At 41.0% G+C, this 19,079-nt stretch overlaps 1 protein-coding gene and 1 non-coding gene across 9 annotated transcripts in view; one reads left to right on the top strand and one right to left on the bottom strand.

Moving 5' to 3' along the window:
- Positions 1–19,079, top strand: part of MID1 (midline 1) — a 376,348-nt gene that overhangs the window by 220,358 nt on the left and 136,911 nt on the right. The window contains exon 1 of one of the 8 annotated variants that reach the window (XM_036840251.1): positions 18,556–18,684. The exons of the other annotated variants lie outside the window; for them this stretch is intronic. The gene's annotated coding sequence lies outside the window, so the exon portion shown is untranslated. Of the gene's footprint in view, positions 1–18,555; positions 18,685–19,079 lie in introns of those variants that run through there. 8 annotated transcript variants of the gene reach the window in all.
- TRNAK-CUU lies at positions 12,977–13,049 on the bottom strand. The gene has a single exon. It is a non-coding gene; the product is annotated as a tRNA-Lys (tRNA).

The raw sequence follows: 19,079 nt of genomic DNA, 5'->3' as shown, positions 1-19,079 counted from the left end.
TTACTTAAAAGTGATTATTTTCATCAGACACTTCTAAACCGGGGGATGTGTGAAGTTAAAAGTGAAGAGGCTTTTAAATATATTATGCTAAGTGAGAGAAGCCAGCCATAAAGGGCCACATATTGAATGACGTATTTATATGAGATGTGCAGAATAAGCAAATTTTATAGAAACAGAAAGTAGGTTAGCGGTTGTCAGGAGCTGGGAGGAGGGGAGAATGGGGCGCGACTGCTACTGGGTGGGACGTTTCTTTTTGGGGTGATGCCGGTGTTCTGGAATTAGTGGTGATGGTTGCATATCTCTGCGAAGACACTAAAACCCACTGAATTGTACACGTTACGTGGTTGAGTTTGGGATGTGTGAATTATATTTCCATGAAGCTGTTTTTAACAAAGATAACCACTACCCCTCCTCCCCTTAAACAAGGGAAGGGGGATGGTAGTGGTTAAAAGGTCAGGAACCACTTGCTAATTGTTTGGTAGATTTTCTCCCGGATTTTAAAATACTCCTATTCTGTCTCTCTGAAGGGTATAAGCAGAATATTCCCACAACCATAGAGACTGGAGGTTGACCCTGATATTGGTTACTTTCTTCCTTCCTCATTCCCCCCAAATTAGGAAAAAGTGTGTGTGTGTGTGTGTTTAAGTGTAACAAGGGCGGTAGTGCGCAGAGCTAGGTCATGAGACTTCCAGGATCTATGGACAGACCCGAACTCCTAGGGAGGCAAAGTTTTGGGCCGTTTGCACCATTCTCATACCACATAAATCTAGGCCAGGGTTCAGCACACTTATTCGTAACAGCTAGATAGTAAATATTCTGGGCTTTGAGGGTCATGCAGTCTCTGTCAGAGCTCCTCAACTCAGCCATAAACAATCGGTAAGCAATTGGAGGTGACTGTGCTCCAAGAAAGCTTTTTGTCGACTCTGAAATTGGAATTTCATATCATTTTCCTGGGTCACAAAATATTATTCTTTTGATTTTTTTTTTAACCACCTAAGAACGTAAAGACCACTTGTAGCTCGTAGGCCACAGAAAACAAGCAGAAGACTAGATTTGGCCTCGGCCGAAGTTGGCAGACTCCAGGGTAATAGCTTAGAAAGGTACTAGGATTAATCAGCACTTTGTTGTGAAGCATGTTACATTCCTTAAGCCAGTGTACACACCTTAAAGCAGCAAATAATGCCACCTGTTTGAAGGCCGAGCTATTGAGAGACTTCATTGCCTTGTTAGCAAATAAAGAAAAATCAGCAAATAGTATCTTTTCTAAAGTGTGTTTAGGCTATAATAATGCTACCTTGTGTGGTTTTGAGATTTTTAAGTCAGGGAAGCTATGGATATCTTGAACATAGGCCATTGAGAAGTCTGCCAAGGCCGTGAATTTAAAGTCCTGGGAGTTTTTCATTGCCCCTGGCTGCTGAATTTTAACAGCAAAGTTATTCATTAAGTTCACATTTTTAAAAAGAAACTATCAACAATGCTTCTTTATAGTTTATCTGCATTTGATACACTTCCAGAAGGATGATCTTTGACTAATGAGTGCATCCATTGTTATTTTAATAACAAGTGATTTACAGAAAGAATAGCTCTTCTGCAAGTGTCCTTAAATCTGGACGTGGAAGTCCCCAGTGTTCCAATCCGCGAAGGAGCAGTTGGTATTAGATGGCTCCTACAGGATGTGGCCATTAGAAATACACTGGAAATACTTCCTGGGTGATGGGCTGGATATGCAAAAGGAAGAAAACAGTTTGAAATATGTCAGCCATCTTATATCACAGTTTTTGAGTTTATTTTCTGATTTGAGCGCAAGTCAGAAGCTGAAGACCATGGAGACTTGGGCGAGGTCTGGCCCACTTCCTGCACCCCCCGCCCCCAAATAACCCTCCTTGGTTCTGTCATAGAAGTATTGAGATCTGTTAATTTGAAGGAAAGTGAAACCCATATTGACTAGGATCGTAAATAAGAAAATTCAGGAAAAAAAATCAATTTTTGAGCTCACCACAGTTTTCTGCTTAAATTTCACTCTTTTAACTGATTTCTTTTGGTGCATAAATAAGTCAAGTGCCTGCTAAGGCCATAGTTCTCAGCAGACCTTGTAGATGTGCAAGATGAATTGAACATGGGTACCGTCCTCAGGGGGCTTCTGGTCTACTGAACTTTACAGGAGAACCAACAGAAATATCCTAACAAATATAACAACTGCAGAACTTTCTTCCTGATCCTAAAACTCTTTTGTTGTTATTGGTCAGAGTAATGAATGCGGCATCCTAAGGGCAAATGTAATGATCTCCACATCATACCATAGTCTATTGTCAAGGCTAAAGTCTGCCTTAAAGAAGGTTAACTGTGACTTTGTTCTTGTGATAATAGAAGAGATAAAGAGATCATTTACAAAGCTACCTCCTGAAAAATTGAAAGTATTTTAATGCAAGCTATTACCCGAATTCATTTCACGGTGATATTTAACTTTTTGCATAATCCAGTTTCTGTTATATGGGCCATCACCGTTTTTTTCCTCCTTGCAGCTTTATGAGTTAAATATTACTATTACTCTTTTACAAACGAGGAAGATGAGGCCTAGAAAGATTTAAAACATGCAGCAGGTACAAGAGGTGATGAAATACTGTCGGCATCCACTCGTCGTCCATCATCTGTGGGTTCAGCCAACTGCAGATTGAAAATATTCTGAAAAAAGAAAATTCCGGAAGGTTCCAAAAAGCAAAACTTGAACTTGCCTCGCAGGCAACTATTTATGTAGCATTTACATTGTATTTGCCACTATTTACATAGCATTTGTATTGTATTCGGTATTATATGTAATCTAGAGATGACTGAAAGTATTCGGAAGTTGTGCAGTAAATTATATGCAAAAAATGGGCCATTTTAAATAAGGAACTTGAGCATTTGTGGATTTTGCCACAGGGTCCTGGAACCAACCCCCCTTGGATACTGAGGGATGATTGTACTGAGAAAACTTCAAGTTCAGCCACGTCTGTTGCCTAATCCCCTTCTTACTCTTTGTACCTTGGCATATGACTTAACAATCACTGCTTCTAGTTTTCCTACGGAAAATGAAGGCGTGGAAGAGTATTCTGACTTAATCCTTTGAGCAACCCATTATAGGAAAATGAAGTCACTGGGGACTTAGTGAAGTGGATGAAACATTCTAGGTGTAGGAAAAAAGTTCTAAGCAGTTAAAAGACAGTTCAAGTGAAGTACATCAGATGGATGCATGAGCTGGAGAAGACGCCAAGCACTCAGTAAACCAGGTGGTGGAGGCTGGGAAGGCAGGTGAGCACCGAGAACTTGATACTTGATCATTAAGTGGAAGGTGATGAAAATCTTCCTAAGGGACAGTTGATCAGGGCAGGGATCAATTGTCCCTTGCCTAAGGGACAGTTGATCCCTTAGGCAGATTGACTGTAGATTCTCAAAGGGTTGAGACAGTCTGAGAGTCCCAAGATTGGAAACTTTATTTGAACTGATGTCACTGACCGGGGTCTGTGACCTAGGAGACAGATATTGCCAGGATGCCACCCATTGGTATGATTGTAGAGTAGACGAAGGGAAGGTGTATTAGCTTACTATGGCTGCGTAACAAATTGCCACACCCATTTGTTAGCTCATGGTTCTGTAGGTCACAAGTCTGGGTGGCCCGCTGTGTTCTCTGCTCAGGGTCTCATGAAGCTGAAATCAAGGTGTTGGCCGTGCTAGGCTCGGATCTGGAGGCCCTGGGGGAGAATCTCCTGCCAAGCTCACTCCAGTTGTTGGCAAAATTCATTTTCTTGCAGTTGGAGAAATGAACTCTCCATTTACTTGACAGCTGTCAACTGGGGTCCACTCTTCATTCCTAGGGGCCACCTACGTTCCTTCTCACGTGGCCATCCATTCTCAAAGCAGCAATGGCACATTGAGTCTTTCGCACATGTAGGATCTCTCTAAATTCTCCTGCCGTCAAGTGGAAAAAGCTTTCAGCTTTTAAGGGTCCGTGTGGTCAGGTCAGGCCCATCTGGATCATCTTCCCCTAACGTCAACTGTGCTGTGTATAACACAGCACAATCAGGGCAGTGATATCTCATGTTCATAGGTTCTGGGGATTAAGGCAAGAATGCCACCGTTTTTGGCGTTCTGTCTCCCACAGAAAGTGATGAAGATTTTCAGCTTGGAAACGCTATGGCTTTTCCTTCCTCCCCGACACACTTGCTTCTTCCTGCAAGGAAATCTATGTCTTTGGGCGTTCTCTCTGTGACCTCCTCCTGGGTGCGGGTGCCGTGAAACACTGGAGGACAGATGGTCCATCGATCTGGGGCATCTTAAGGTTACTGGGAAAAGACGTTGGAGGCCCAGACAGCACAAGAGGGCAGCACAGAGCAAGAGCTCGTAAGTGTTGAAACGCAGACTCCCGCCCCCCCCCCCCCCCCCCCCCCCCCCCCCCCGTCCTAGGCCTTTCAGAGATGATCTGTTCATCTGTCTTCAAAGCATCTTCTCACCCAACATGTGCCTCCTAACCCAGACCCCACTGAGTCTTTAGTCAGAACATGGCAGATATAACATGAGCTGACCGTAGGCGTATCGCAGAAAGTCAACTCTGTAAAGATCTGCTTCTTGGAACCTTGGTTTCTCCAACTCGGAAATGGGCTGGAATTCATTCAAGGGTGAGACATTTAAAATGGAAAAATTCATCTTTTGAATTCCAGCAATGTAAAGGCCCCTATTTACAAGTCTGATGCTGTAGTGCAGTGTTTTCACAACCTCTTTTCGTTACTGATCCGCCATGGAGCCTTTTAAAACATTTTTGTCCTAATTGCCCCCTCCATGAAATTCTAATAGTACAACTATATCGTATATCTATTTACGTATATCTGTGCTTTGTCCATCAAAAGAGGAAGATTTTTTGCCACCAAGGACTAATTTTCTTTCCCCAGGGGCAGTATCTCCCTCGCTTGCAATGCGTGTTGTAATGGGAAGAAAGAAATTGCTCACATTTTAATATTGTTAAATCTTCAGTTTACACGGTCTGTTTGATTTGGCAAGTGGCAGTAATACTTCAGTTGTACTAAAAGGTACTTAAGATTAGTGTTGAGGAATCAGAAGGGTCTCTGAACATGAAAAATCACCCAATCTTTTATATTTAATGTACCAACTTGCAAAATCAAATGTGAAGTCTGATCCCATTTTTGCGGATAAGATGTATAGAAAGATGGCTGGGAAGATTGATCTACCAAATGTTGCTTCTTAGGGGTTAGATTCTCTTCCAGGCATTTTGCTTTGGGGGAATTTTATAAATGAATCCATGTTATAATTGTGTCAAGAAAGGTACTATTAGAAGGGTAATCCATTCTCTTTTTTTTGCCTTCAACATTTAGGATGAATAGGCAGTGTAAACGCAATCATTCACATGTAGCAGAAGGAGAAATTTTTTGCATGGTCCATTCATGACTCCTTTAGATCTCAAGAGGGCCTCATGCCTCCAAGTTTACTGTTGCATTCTTCTTAATGCTGCTTGAACGCATGTACATTATTTTCTGCAAAGAAATACCACCTACTAGAGAGTGTTTCTTCTCTTTTCGTGAGGTTTTGGTGTCCCCGGAGCCCCCTTAGTCCTGTTTATTTTGGATATTTCAGGACTTACTGTAGGATTTAACTGTGGTGAGTTTTTAAGCCCTCTTCTTAAATTCATCAACTGCCTCTAATCTTAGAAAAACGTCAGGTTCCACTTTTGAGAGCTTCGGGAACTTGACATTTTGTAGCCCAGTTGGGGTATAGGCTGCTTCCATCCTGAGCGCCTGGTCCCAGTTTACGTCAGAGGGAGTTATGTACAGGTCAGAGCTGAGAGCAGGTTATAATTAATGGGACGGACAAGTGGATTTTTAGTGTTTCATAAAATAAAATGGAAATCACATGTGCTTAGAACAGTTGTGTGTTTTTAAATATTTACATTTATTCTAGTAAACATTAATTATAACTGATATATTTCTCCTGTGAACTTGCTAACTGGGAGGTCACAGCCATTGTTCACTGCGTAGGAAGGATGGATGACAAGCTGGTTATATATTGAAAAAGAAAGTACTTGGGGAGATACTGGTGCGTGAACTCGTGGAAGTAATTCAGTGTTAGGTTTTTGTCCTAATTTTCTCTCATGTTTAAAGCACCGACTTGCCAATACGATCCAGATGTCAGTCCTTCTAAGGGAGACTGGGGAGTGCTGAGCTTGTGAAATTCCTGACTGGCTCCTGGTGAAGACACACGACCAATGCTTCAGTATTAGTCGTCTTTTATTAAAGTTCAGAAGTAGTTGAAGCCCTACCCGAATTTACAGCATCCAAATTTTCTTTACATTTGTACATCAGAAACTTCGGACTCCTTGCGGACATAGCAGCAACATGTTCCTGAGGAAAGTGATCTTTAAGAGTCAGAAAAACCCAGATTCTAAACTGGACTCTGCCCTGTGCCAGCCGTGTGGCCCGGGGCAAGATGCCTTAATTCTGAGCCTCAGTTTCACCATCTGCAGAATGGGGGAAATGATACCGACTATTTAGGGATCGGGTAGGGATTAGAGACAATTTATATAAAGTATTCCACAAATTGCTGGTATTTAAAAAAAAATGTCAGCAATGGGTATATGAAGGAATGGTTGAAAAGAGGAAACTCAAAGGAAACCTTACGTAAATTGCATTACCTGTCAACCATTTGGGTGTTAGGTGTATTAATGCATTCTTTATTATTGTCTGGAAGTCTCCAGCTCCCCCAAATAAATATTATTTCCATTAAGTTAATTCCTTTTACAGATATTCTTTGTTTTGTGCAGTGAAGAATCAATACAGGGACCCTGTCTATTAGGGTATAATAGTTAACTAAGTAATGCAGCATGAGACCTTTTTGCCCCTTTCTAAGGAAGCCATTTAAGTATTTAATGAAAGAGCAACTTCGCATCGAGTTAGTTGGTAACAGTCTACAGGACTTCCTGATGCTGCTTCTAAAAATGACCTGGAAGAGTGTTTGGTGGTTCTCAATGCGATGGGGCCACGTGCCCAGACCCTTGGACGTCATATCAACCCAGTCAACCTGGAAATCTCTGTGGTGACTGATGTTGGAGCCGAATTGCCCTCGGGTCCCTTAACACTGCTTTTGAGTCTCCCAGTTTAGAAAGTCTCTGCAGAACTCTCCAAGGTTTTAGGTCTATTGTATTCCTTGAGGGGCCCTTAGGAAAAAAAAAAGTGCCTATGTTTTGGGCGTTGTTACCCTTCTTCAAGGCAAGACTTTGTGAAAAGATACTGAGACAAGACAGTATAGATAGAAGGCAAAATGAGCAAGAAGAAAACTCCATTGATCATGGGCAAGGTCTCCACTGAGTTTTAGATTAAGATCTATTGATAAAATATATATACTCAATACACATATCCTCAGTGTATACTCAATATATTTGTGCCAAAGATATATTAGTTGGTAAAATTAATACATAAATGGGTATATTTGTGCCTTACAATAAATTCCTATTTTTAGGGTATAACGACTGTACCATTTTCAAAATACTGCCGCTAAATTTGGGCATCATTGATCTATCAATACCTATAAGGAGATGTTTTGTAGGTCCGGAAGTGAGACATTGCTGATCCCTTCAGCTTCATTCGGTCCTTTATGGAAATCTTTATAAAAATCCTTCTGTGTGCCCAGTAGCTAACAGAGTTCCTGACAAATAATAGGATGTCAGTACACTTTAGATTTTGCCTTTAGATAGTGCTGCTTGGAGGATGAGCGCATGGTAACACCCCTCCCTTCCCCCCAAAAAAGCAGCGAGAGAGAAGGGGAGGGGAGGGGGAGGGGGAGGAAGGGAGGGAGGAGCCAGAGCCCCAGTCTTATCCACCCACACACAGTGTAAGGTATTTGCAATTGGAAATGATCTTAGCTGACATTTTCCAGTCTCCTACCCAATGCAGGAGTTCCTTCTACGATAATCTTCACCAAAGGGCAGCAAGCCTGCTGTAAGAGTAGAGGTCTCTTTCTGTTGGGCAGTGATTTGGTTCAATATGGTGTCATTATTTGTAGCTTGAGGTGGCACGGTGTAAAGTTCTGAGGGAAATTGGACCGTGGAGCCCAAGTGAGGCCTGGGTTGGTGGTGACCACATTGTGGAAGGCCATTTGGGACCAGTCTTGAGCCGCCGTTATGTTCCATTATGAAACCTAAATCCTAGAGCTTTCTCAGTGAGGTTAAATATATACATCAAAGGAATTTACATGGTCTTTAATTTGTGTTAATTGTTTGGAAGTACTATATTAAAATTATTTTTAAAAATATTTATTTATCTATTTGGCCACTCTGGGTCTCAGTTGCGGCATGCAGGATCTTTTAGTTGCAGCATGCGGGATCTTTAGTTGTGGCATGCGGGATCTTTAGTTGTGGCATGCGGGATCTAGTTCCCTGACCAGGGATCAAACCCGGGCGCTTGCATTGGGAGTGTGGAGTCTTAACCACTGGACCACCAGGGAGGTCCCTAAAATTATTTTTTTAAAGAAGAGTGGATATGTGTATATGTATAACTGATTCACTTTGCTGTACACTTTAACACAACATTGTAAATCAACTATATTCCAATAAAATTTTTTTAAAGATTAAAAAAAAATTATTTTTTATACTTATTGGACATCAGGTAGAGAAGGAGTTTTTGTCAGTTTCCTTTAGCATGAAAACACACAGAAACCTCAACTTACCTGAATTTTGCCAAAATAATTAAACCTGTCTATTAACCACAGTTTTCTATGTTATACTTTTCCAAGAGATCCAAGGAAAAAAGGTGATATTTTGGATTAATGTGAAAATCGATTGTCATGGATACAAACATACATTCAACTCGATCTCTTAAATCTTCTCTATTTATGATTAAAGGGAAAAAAAGGTCTTTTTATAATGATGATCTCAAGGAACAATAAAATGTGGAATTACCTAAGAATCTTTCAATTAGATCTAGTATATGGTTGGTAGTTATGCAACTAAAGTGGACTCAAGCATTTTAGGAATGCTTCAACAGGGATTTATTTTAAAAAAAGGTTTCTATTTGGAGTTCAGTTAACCAGAAAATTAAATTAACCAGAACTCTTCTATTTCCAGAGAATTTCAATTAATTGAAGTTTGACTGTACTTTTATTGTAGTCTTAGTTCCCACGCAGAAGTAAATTCCATTTTCTTTTTCTTTTAATTTATCTTATTGAAGTATAGTTGATTTACAATGTTGTTAATTTCTGCTGTACAACAATTGTTATACACGTATATATACATTCTTCTTCGTATTCTTTTCCACTATGGTTTATCACAGAATATTGAATATAGTTCCCAGTGCTATACAGTAGGACCTTGTTGTTTATCCATTCTATATATAATAGTCTGCATCTTCCATTTTCTGACTTATTTCTTGAGGAGTGCTTAAGGGCAGTGAACACCTCAAATGAGCAGGGCAGTGGTGGCTTTTTGGTTTTGGACTTTAATTATTACTATATATCCATCTACATTGATACATATCTATACATCTATACATATATAGAGAAATAGAGCTCCCTGGCAGTGCCGTTTATGTTTAAAGAAATGTGACTAGATAATGCTTTCGCTATGATTTGACTTCCATCTTTCTCTCTCAAGTATACTTTTCCCCGTTCAAACCTGCCATTTAGAACTGAGGAGTTATTTTCCTAGAGATAGAACAATGTTTTCTTCTCTGTTTCTTAAAGTAGTGCACAGAAGGAAACGGCATCGTGGTAAAAAGAATTTATAAGTGAAATTATAATGTTCTGCTAAAGATAACCAGGAAGTGAGGAGCGAAAACCCTCAAGTAGCAGAGAGGCCAGATGGTTTTGTTTTTTTTAATGCAGTCACTAAGCAGGAAATTCTGCTTGATTAAGAGGACACTGGTCTTGATTTTCATTCACTAGTTTTGAGGTCTTTTTTTTTTTTTTAATGGGTATACGTATACACATACAAAACACACGGTTTTCATTCAGCCAGTTGATCGTTTGTGCCATTGTCAACAAGATTCTGCTGATGAGAATGCGAAGTCTTAATGATAAAGAAGGGAAATGGGTTCCCAAGCCTCAGCTCTGAAAGAACTTGGAATCTGCCCACTCCGCCCCAAACGCTCCATCATTACCATCTCCATCAGATTGTTGTAGGATCTGGTGTTTTGTTTTGTTTTCTTTTACTAACCCAGAATGAGAAAAGCTGTGTAACACAGTGGCTAAGTAGGGTTTTGTGAGCTACAGGGTAGACTCAGGGGAGAAAATAGAGGTTTTGGAGTTCAACACTCCAGGGGGCTAATGTGCATAAAGGACCCGAGTTTAATCCTCGGAGCTGCCAGTCAGGATCTTGATGAAGAAGCACCCATGCAAAGAATTGCTTCTGGATGCTGATAGGCTGGGGCGGGCACGGGGAGCAGAGCACCCCTCTTTGGGCCGTGATGTTTTGGCCGTTGATGTTGGGCAGAGGTTGCCTGGCAGTGGCTCAGACACAACAAAGCTCCCTTCTGGGAAGTCACACTACCCTTGTCTTACACCTTTTGCCCAGCACCCCAGGAGTGAGCGATTTCCCAATCTGTATTCTAAGGAAGAAAATGAATAGAGTTGTGAAACGGAATATTTGCATCCATTTATGAGGGAGAGTCACTTGGAGGAATTTGTAGTGGAAAGAATAGATGTAGACAACGGGCAGAATTGTTTGGAGTCAAGCCCTGAATCTAGAGGATGTTGATTTAAATAAGGACAAGCTAAAGAAACTACGTAACAAGGGATGACCCAGCAATCCTTACCGTAAAGATGATAAATCAGACGTTAAAACTTGTTTTTGATTTATTATCAAAATAAATATATTTCCACTTGAAGATAGCTTAGCTACCTGGAAAGGTCACTGTTCTCAAAGCTAGACATTTTTTTCATAAGTGAATTTTTAAGCCCTAGATTGCATCTCAAGTACTGAGTCCTTTGAATGTCGCCTTTTCTTATATTCAAAAAGCCAGCTTCTTACAGAATTTGATCCAATGAAAGGATGAAATGTACAAGATGAAATGCACACTTATTAGCTTACAATGAACCTTTTTTTCTTTAAGATTCACATAATCCTAAACCACAAACAAACAAGACCCTAAGATCATACCATTGGACATTAATTCCAAGGTAATATTGTGACTTCCTGTTTTATAAATTACATTTATAATACCTCTCAAAAATATAACAAGGAAACATATTTTGATAATGCAAGAAGAATCTCAGAGTTTAGCCTGCCTTGAGAGAATTTTTTTTAAAGTCATTAGAAGGCTTATAACATTTATGGGATTTGTTTTCATATGGATCAGAAATATGTATATGTTTTACATATTCCTTTTTGCAGAATTATCAAGACTTCAGAGAAACAGTTTAAATCTTGGCTTTTAGGCCAGAAAGCCTTTGGCTTGGGGATACGTCACTCTCTGAGAATTGTTTGCTTTTTAACTCGCCACTCCATCCTCTCCTAAACCTTCTTGTGTGTTTCCGTGTGGAGTGGTTGACAGTCTCCACTGAGACTTCCCCAAACCCTTGCCTTGGCCTCTGCTGTAGCAACTCTTTATTCTTCCATGACAGTTCCCTCTGTGGTGTCTTTAGCCATCTAGCCTCTTCTTGAAGAGATGGGCTCTAACGATCATGACTATTCCAGTTCTACCTAGCCAGTGGATTTCTTTCTGTTGAGATACCTTTTGTTAATGCTGTTATTGTCAGTGAGACCCCAACAGGGCTCTTAGGCATTGGGACCGTTCTAGTATTAACTCATCTTTGATCCTCCAGTCGTGAAGCCCTGGTTCTTCATTTCCCCTGTGCTGTTTCCTCACTTCTTTCCCTTTCCTTTCTGGAATTTCTTCTCCTAGAGAGACCAAAAACAGGTAAGTGCAGAGAAAAGCAATGACTCTTGAAGGGCCTCAATTAATTTCCTTCACACCCTTCCCTGTAACCTTAACTGCATGTCCATGGTTCCTTTCAACTTTGGTTTAACTTCCTGCCGCCAAACACTCAGACATTCAGGGAATTCTAACTACCCTACATAATTCCTATTTTTTTGGGTCCACTGTGTGATTGTGGCTTTTCTCTCTCAAACTACATGGATCAAGTAAACAAAGAGGTCACTGATTTCCAATGATTCATCACTTTGTGTTTTTCATGTTAGAAATAGTCAAAGTTGGATTTTAATGTCCTTGAAAAAGAAATCATTCCTTAAGGAAATCTGAAACTAAATATTTAACAACTTGGGAAATTAAAGCACAAGTCTCTGCTCAAATGCTGGAAAGTTTTATCCTGAAATTAAGATGTTCTTTGCTTGTTTATGGGCAGAGGAAAAAGCCAAAATATCAGCAAAGCCTACACAGGTCAGAGCAGAAATATCTTCCTAGCTAAAGCAGACCTGCACTCACTCACCCCTCTGCCTTCTATCAAGTCATCCTTTTTGTTTCTTTCATTTTATGTATGGTTCTTTGAAATTACCATATTTTCTCGTCCATTTTCTGGTCCGTTTTATGTTTCTCTCGTTAAAATGTAAGCTCTCTCAGGGCAGACCTTTGCTGTCATGTTCACCAGTGCATCTCTGAGGCCTCCGTCAGTGCCTGGCACACAGCAAAACCTCAGAAATACCCGCTGAATGAAAAAATAATCAGAGAAGTGACTTTCTCTCTGGTTATACTCCAAAAGTAATTCTAAAAGAATTTTTTAGTGCTTAAAGAAAGCCAAAATAATGTACGTATAGGATTTCTAATGTCATAAAAGTAACAAAACTGGCTTATTCTTCCAAACTCTTAAAATGAGTTTGGGTTAAGAGTAGCGAAGAGTTGAAGTTCCAGACCAGATACAGTCTGATTTGGGACGAATAAGGAAGTTATTAAGGGCTCTGTGTATTTGGGCAAAACCTATGCGTGGGGCGTACCTGCTCCCTGCCAGTTTTCCTGGTGCATCGTCAGCTGACCTTAGAGGATCTTAGTTCCCCAACCAGGGATTGAACCCGGGCCCTCGGCAGTAAGAGCGCCGAGTCCTAACCACTGGACTGCCAGGGAATTCCCTGGAACACTTTCTTATGAGCTCCTCTTACCTGTGGTCTTCCATGGTGCAGAGGTCATTCATGTCAAGTTAGCTACCTCTGCCATCAATGCTAGAAAGCCCGGTCGTGATCTGAATGCTAGGAACCACTACTGGCCAGCTCTCCAGGAGGGGACGGGGGCTGTGTCTTGGGGAGCGATTCTCCATGGATCTCTCACGTTTCTGTACCCCTGGTCAGCTGAGGTACTGACTGCCTTTGTTCCAGACTTATCTTTTCAAGGATGTTTGTACAGCGAACAGCCTTGGAAGATAGAGACAGGGCATCTCCCTCCAGGGTAGAAAGCAGGTTTGTTGTCCATTATAATAAAGATCATGACTCTCTCCAGGGCAAATGTTGGGCTTGTTTGCTTGCAATCCATCATCAAAGATTCAGGTTTCCTAAGCTTGGGGTTGCTCAGCTGTGATACAAACCCCTGTGTGTGCGGCATGCACCCGGGACATTTGCTCCATGGGACCTGGGGACAAGGGGAACCGACATGAACAGGAAACACGCGCTGCTTGCCGTGCCCTGACTCAAAACGTTCTTTGTCTCTGATTCAGGAGTCTCGTGTCTCCTGCCAGCACCCCTGAAACCAGGAGGCTAACTGATTAGCTTGCAAGTAGGAGAAATCTGAAACCCTTCACTGTTCTTGATGGTCTCACATGCCCCACCCCATGCCAGGGTCCCTTAATTCCTGCAAAATCACAAATTCTGGCAAAGGATGCATATGGGAAAGGGAGACCTTCACTGGGGAGCAGAGAACTGAAGCCTCAAGATCACGATAGGCGATCCAGTGGTAATGAATAGAGGTACATCCAAGTCTAGGAAATCAATGAGATTGCCTTTGTGAAGACCATTATTAAAGAGTAATTAACATTAATAATAGGAATTATTACTCATACTCTTCCTTCACATAAGACACTCAATGAACGTTATTGAATGAATAAATGGATTTGTAACCCTTCTGCTTCCGAACGTGGTTTGAAGAGATTTCCAATTTAAAAAATTACAGATAATGAACTTAGTGAAAGAAGAGTGGGAAGAGGTGATTCAGGACAAGAGGCGAAGAAGGATGTGAGAGCTACAGTTTTGCCAGGCAATTTTAAGACTTTGCTTCACAACTTAATCCTCAAAGGACCCTTCGAGATGGCTCTCATTGTCACGGTTTACAGATAAGGAAGCTGTAGAAGATAGGAAGCGGATCTGTGAGTGTAAGATACATTGCATAGCTGGCTCCTGCCCGCCTTTGCTAGGAAATGGCAGAGCCAGGGTTTGAACTCAGGTTTATCTGGTTTTGAGGTACACGTTTCTTTGCACGACACCGCACCGATGGCCTCACCCCAAAACTAGACCGAGAACGGTTGGGCCAACTGAGCTCAGGGCTTAACCCTGAGTTTTCTGACAGCACGTCAAAGAGAAAGGCGGATGAAATGCATGATCTGAAAGACGAAAGCCTATCGGTTCATCTCTCATCTCACAATAGAAGGAAAGGATGGGGAAAGGTAAAAAGAATAGTAGAACATAGAGAAGAGGGAAAAAGCTTGCAATTTTAGATGCAATGCAAGATAGGGTATATTATTTACTGTTCTAAACCCCTTTAGCTTAGAGACTGCAAATAATAATAATAATTCTTGTTGTGTGATAAATCCAACAAACTAGATAAACTCCGATGATCTTAAGTGCATCGTCCTACTAGCAGCTTTAGCAGAATTTGCGTCAGAAGAAAAGTATAAGATGATAAAAGCATGACTTGACAAAACCTGGCTGTTATGTTAATGTTAGCAAGTTAGTTGCAGCGATTGTTTCTCAATGTAGAACCCGTTCCTTAGCTTCTCTGGGAGTTCTGGAAAGCTCTATTTAAAGGTTATCTTTAAAATGTATGTTAGAGTATGCTAATCAAAAAAATTGATTTCCTTAGGAATACATACTAAGTTAGCTCAGTTATCTGACAAAAAAGAGTATTTTATTTTAGATGGGGCAAAACATAGATGTAGAATTTTCAAGAAGTGGATCACAAGTTGAAAAGTGGGTGATTTAGTGTGATTTGAAAGCAGTTTTAATTTTATGATACTTTGTGTGTGTGTGTGTGTGTGTGTGTGTGTGTGTGTGTTAATGATAACCTAATTTTACTGCCCCAGACTTTAAAGATCTCTTGCTGCCAGGAAAACGAGTTCATCCATTAGCATTGAAATCAGTTCAAGGTATTTTTGCTCAAATTTCTCCCAAGAAGCCTCCTGCCTTTGTTCTGTGGGGACACCCAGTTCCGACACTGTTCTTAATATCCTGTTTTCGTTTGTCAGCACTCTTGTCCTTTTCATTGCCCTGTTCCCGTGTTCCCCATCCCTCGTGTGGTGCTTTACAATAACAACTCAGAACAAAAGAGTCCCTCCTCTTTCTGTTGCCTTAAAAAAAAAAAAAAAAAAAAAGACTGCATCCCCTGACTGTAGGGCTTGAGTGATCACGGGAAATGTTTAAAACGTGTTCTTCATAAAAGTTAACCAGGAGTTGTGAAGCAGGGTTACTTTATTTTTTAAGATCGCAAAGTAGCTTCAGGGTCTTGTGAGCGCTAGGGTTTTGTGTGTGGCTAACTTTGAAACGGAGAGGAAAAGCGATTTCCTTTGAGAGAAGGAGCTCTCATATTTGAGAGAATTTCCCAATCTTGTAGTTCTTCCCAAGAAGAACTACTTCTTCTTACAATAAGAAGTAGTTCCTATGTAACATTGTCATTACCTGAGTGCATAGTTTGTGCGTGTCGTGTCATTGAACTTAAGAGAAAAATTGTGCAGTGCCACATTGGCCATCATCAGCACCTATTTACTGATACGTTGTCCTCCTGGTGATAAGAAATGGGAAGGGGAGAATGTGCATTTTCTCTGCCTTCCAGAGGAGTGTTGGAGGAATGAAGTAAGAAAACATTTCCCCAAGAGGCAAGCAGTTTTCCAGGTGGGATTTTCTTGCTGTCAAAATCCAGCTCCACTGGTCTTGTCCTTCAGAGACTAGACCTCTTGTGTGGTTTTGCTGATTTCCAGGTCACCCTTTTCAGATATGAGTGGCAGATTATTTTGGTCATTTGTTTGTTTTGGTTTTTCATATATAAATTTATATAAATATATATAAATTATTTACAGGTTTCTGTTTTTGCACAGAGGAAGGAAAGTTTTTCTCATGCAGGAGGGATGCTATAACCCACAGGTTTGTGAAGAGTGAATACTAGCAAGTCCCAAGGAATTTTGCAAAGGTGCTTTTGTACATGTATGTGTGGGGGTGTGTGCAGATGTATCCACATGCATGTTTATATATGGCTTCAAGAACTAATCACACTGTAGACATACATAGGATTTTATATAGACAGAAATAGTTCTGTTAATGTATGTGGAAGTGCCTACTGAACTATGAATATACACTTGGAAAAGCATTCAGGAAAGGCAGTGTTGGAGCACTTTTCCTCTGTGGGTGGTTTCACAGGACTCAGTGGCCTCCATTTCTGCCACCACCATGCTGTTGGGCCTGCTCTTCCAGAAGGTTCGATTTAGATTTTTGTCAGGAGACTAGATGTGACACATTCTCACTCCCTTCCTTCTCTTTCAAGTCTGCTCTCACGGCCTTCAGAACCAAATTCTTGCCTGACACCCGGTACAGCATAGACCTGGAAAACATCAGTCATTTTCAATTTAGTGTAAAATAGGTTCCATTTGTCTTTAAAACCGGATGCTTTCTTTCTTAACATAAATTCTAAAAGCTATGAAATGTCGGAGACCCCCTGACAGTGGGAAATTTCCTGTTGAGGTGGTCAGATTATGCTCTCTAGAAGATGATAGAGTTTGTTGTTGTTTATCATTTTCTTTGGCTTTTGAGGGGCAGAGTAAATGTTTCCTGATGTTTCGGGCTAATTTTCCCACAACAACGCCAAAATGTCTTGGAGAAGTCTTGACAATTTTAACGTTGTTTTAACAAAAGCGGTGCTTTCAGATCTCTTGATGAACAGTTCTTTTGTTCTATTGGATGATGTACGTGTGTCCCTTCCATGGACAGTAAGAACTTCTTAGGGAGGTCATCTGTCGGTGAAATTGAGTAACCCCGTTTTTTATTGTTAAAAGACAAATGAAATTATGATTAGTAGAGACACAAGTCAAGAAAATGTATGTTTGCATTTTTATGTCCAAACACGAGAGGCGTGCTTTGGTTTGCCATGAGGGGTTGCAGTGGCATGAAAGTAGGTGTCACAACATGCGAACCAGGTGACACGGGGAAGCTGTTCTTGCCTCCTGCTGGCCCTGTATCAAGAATGTTCTTTAAAGTTAAAAAAAAAAAATGTTCTTTAAACACCTTTGGTGGAGTCCAAATGTCTGGTTTACAAATCAAATTGTGCAGGTTCGCAAGCAGTGTGGGTTTTTAAATGTTTTTGGTTTTTTGTTTTTTTTACACTTTTCTGATGATTTACTTTAGTTGCAATTTTTTGCCTTGTGCAGTGTGATAAGCAACATCCTTGAAAGAACTGCAGCGCAGGGCAGGTTTTTTTTTTTTTTTTTTGCTTTGAGGAAGACTACTTCCCTTTCTTCCTTCAGACAATCAGTTCTTAAAAGATTACTTTCCATTCTCGATTCACTCTTTCTTTGCCATTCTGGAGACAAATTTGGGACACCCATCACAGATTTGCTTTGTGTGTTTGTGTGTGTTTATGCTTGTATTATATGTACATATATACATATGATATGTCTATATATGTGTATGTGATATCTACATATATGTAGTGTATATATGTAAAGCTTGCTTGTGGGTGTATAGACATGCATGTATATTTCATATGTATATTTTCAGTTGTTTCTCAGGAAGATAGATTGCAATTTAGATCTCTCTTTCTCAAAGAAACAATGACTCTGCTTTATTGTGTCTCTACAAGAGATCATGCTTCCTGACGTAGCGTTAAAAAAAAACTTCTCCTAGATGGTATATTTTAATTCCGAAGATAGATGCAAAATAATAAGTATAGTATTTAAAAAAAAAAAACAAAGCAGCCTCCAGAGCATAATGTGATCATGTGCTCAGGAGGAGGCCGAAAGGATCAAAATGCAAGGGAAGCCAGTGCCCGTTGGTGACCCCGGGAGCTGGGGTGGGACGGCTCCCGTTGGCAGTGTGGAAAGCTGGCATCCGGCGCTCAGCTGTAGGACACTGACCCGCTGCTGGTCCCTGTGAGCAGTGAGGGTAGAGGTCCTGGTGCCAAGTCATGATTTCGGGGAGGGGGAGACGAGGCAGTGGGTGTTGACCTGACCCGAGCTGCCTTTTCATTTGGTTCACATGAGCACTGAGTGGGCCGGGGCCCAGGGAAGCCACGGCAGGGTCCGAGGAAAAGGCAGTTAGAAAGCAAGAGGGAGTTTTGATTCTTCAACTCAGCAACCCTGGCAGGGTGGATGAGGTGGAGCTGGCCTTCCTGGAATTGTCGCGTCGATTTTCCTGTTGTGTTTCACTGTTGACGCTCTCACAGACACACAGGACCGCTCCAGCACTGCCTGCCACCCACCATCTGGTCTCGGTGGCCTGTCTGTCCTTTCGTGGGTCCCCATCCTCTGCCTACGGCGATGTTTCTTCAAAAAGAACTAGGGTGCAGTCCATTGGTGGGTATTCAAGGCAATCTTTTTGTAAGAATCTGGAGAGATGCTAAAAGAAGTCTTAAGGACAAATGTTCTGTTTCCTGTTTTTAACCTGTTTATCCGTCTTTCAGTAGAACAAATTGCGTCTCTGAGACTGTTGAAGGGGTTTCTTCACTGTTAAGACAGGGCAGAATCGGGCAGCTGTTCCTCCAGAAATCAGGATTGCTTTTTTCCGTTGTCATTTGTGTCTTTTTGCTTGTCTGCTGGTATAAATGAACTCCAGAAGGTGTATTTAAGCATTCTGTTAAGTAAATTTGGAAGACTGGGGGTTTCAATTAAAATAACCAGACAGTGTGACCTAGCTCCCATTTCTCCTTAATTCTTATCATTAAAGGTTTCATATCCCTAAAGACATCTGC

The sequence above is a fragment of the Balaenoptera musculus genome, chromosome X (assembly GCF_009873245.2).
Source record: "Balaenoptera musculus isolate JJ_BM4_2016_0621 chromosome X, mBalMus1.pri.v3, whole genome shotgun sequence".
Lineage (NCBI taxonomy): Eukaryota > Metazoa > Chordata > Mammalia > Artiodactyla > Balaenopteridae > Balaenoptera > Balaenoptera musculus.
Note: the sequence above shows the minus strand (reverse complement) of the source record. Positions and strands in the feature narration are given on the sequence as shown.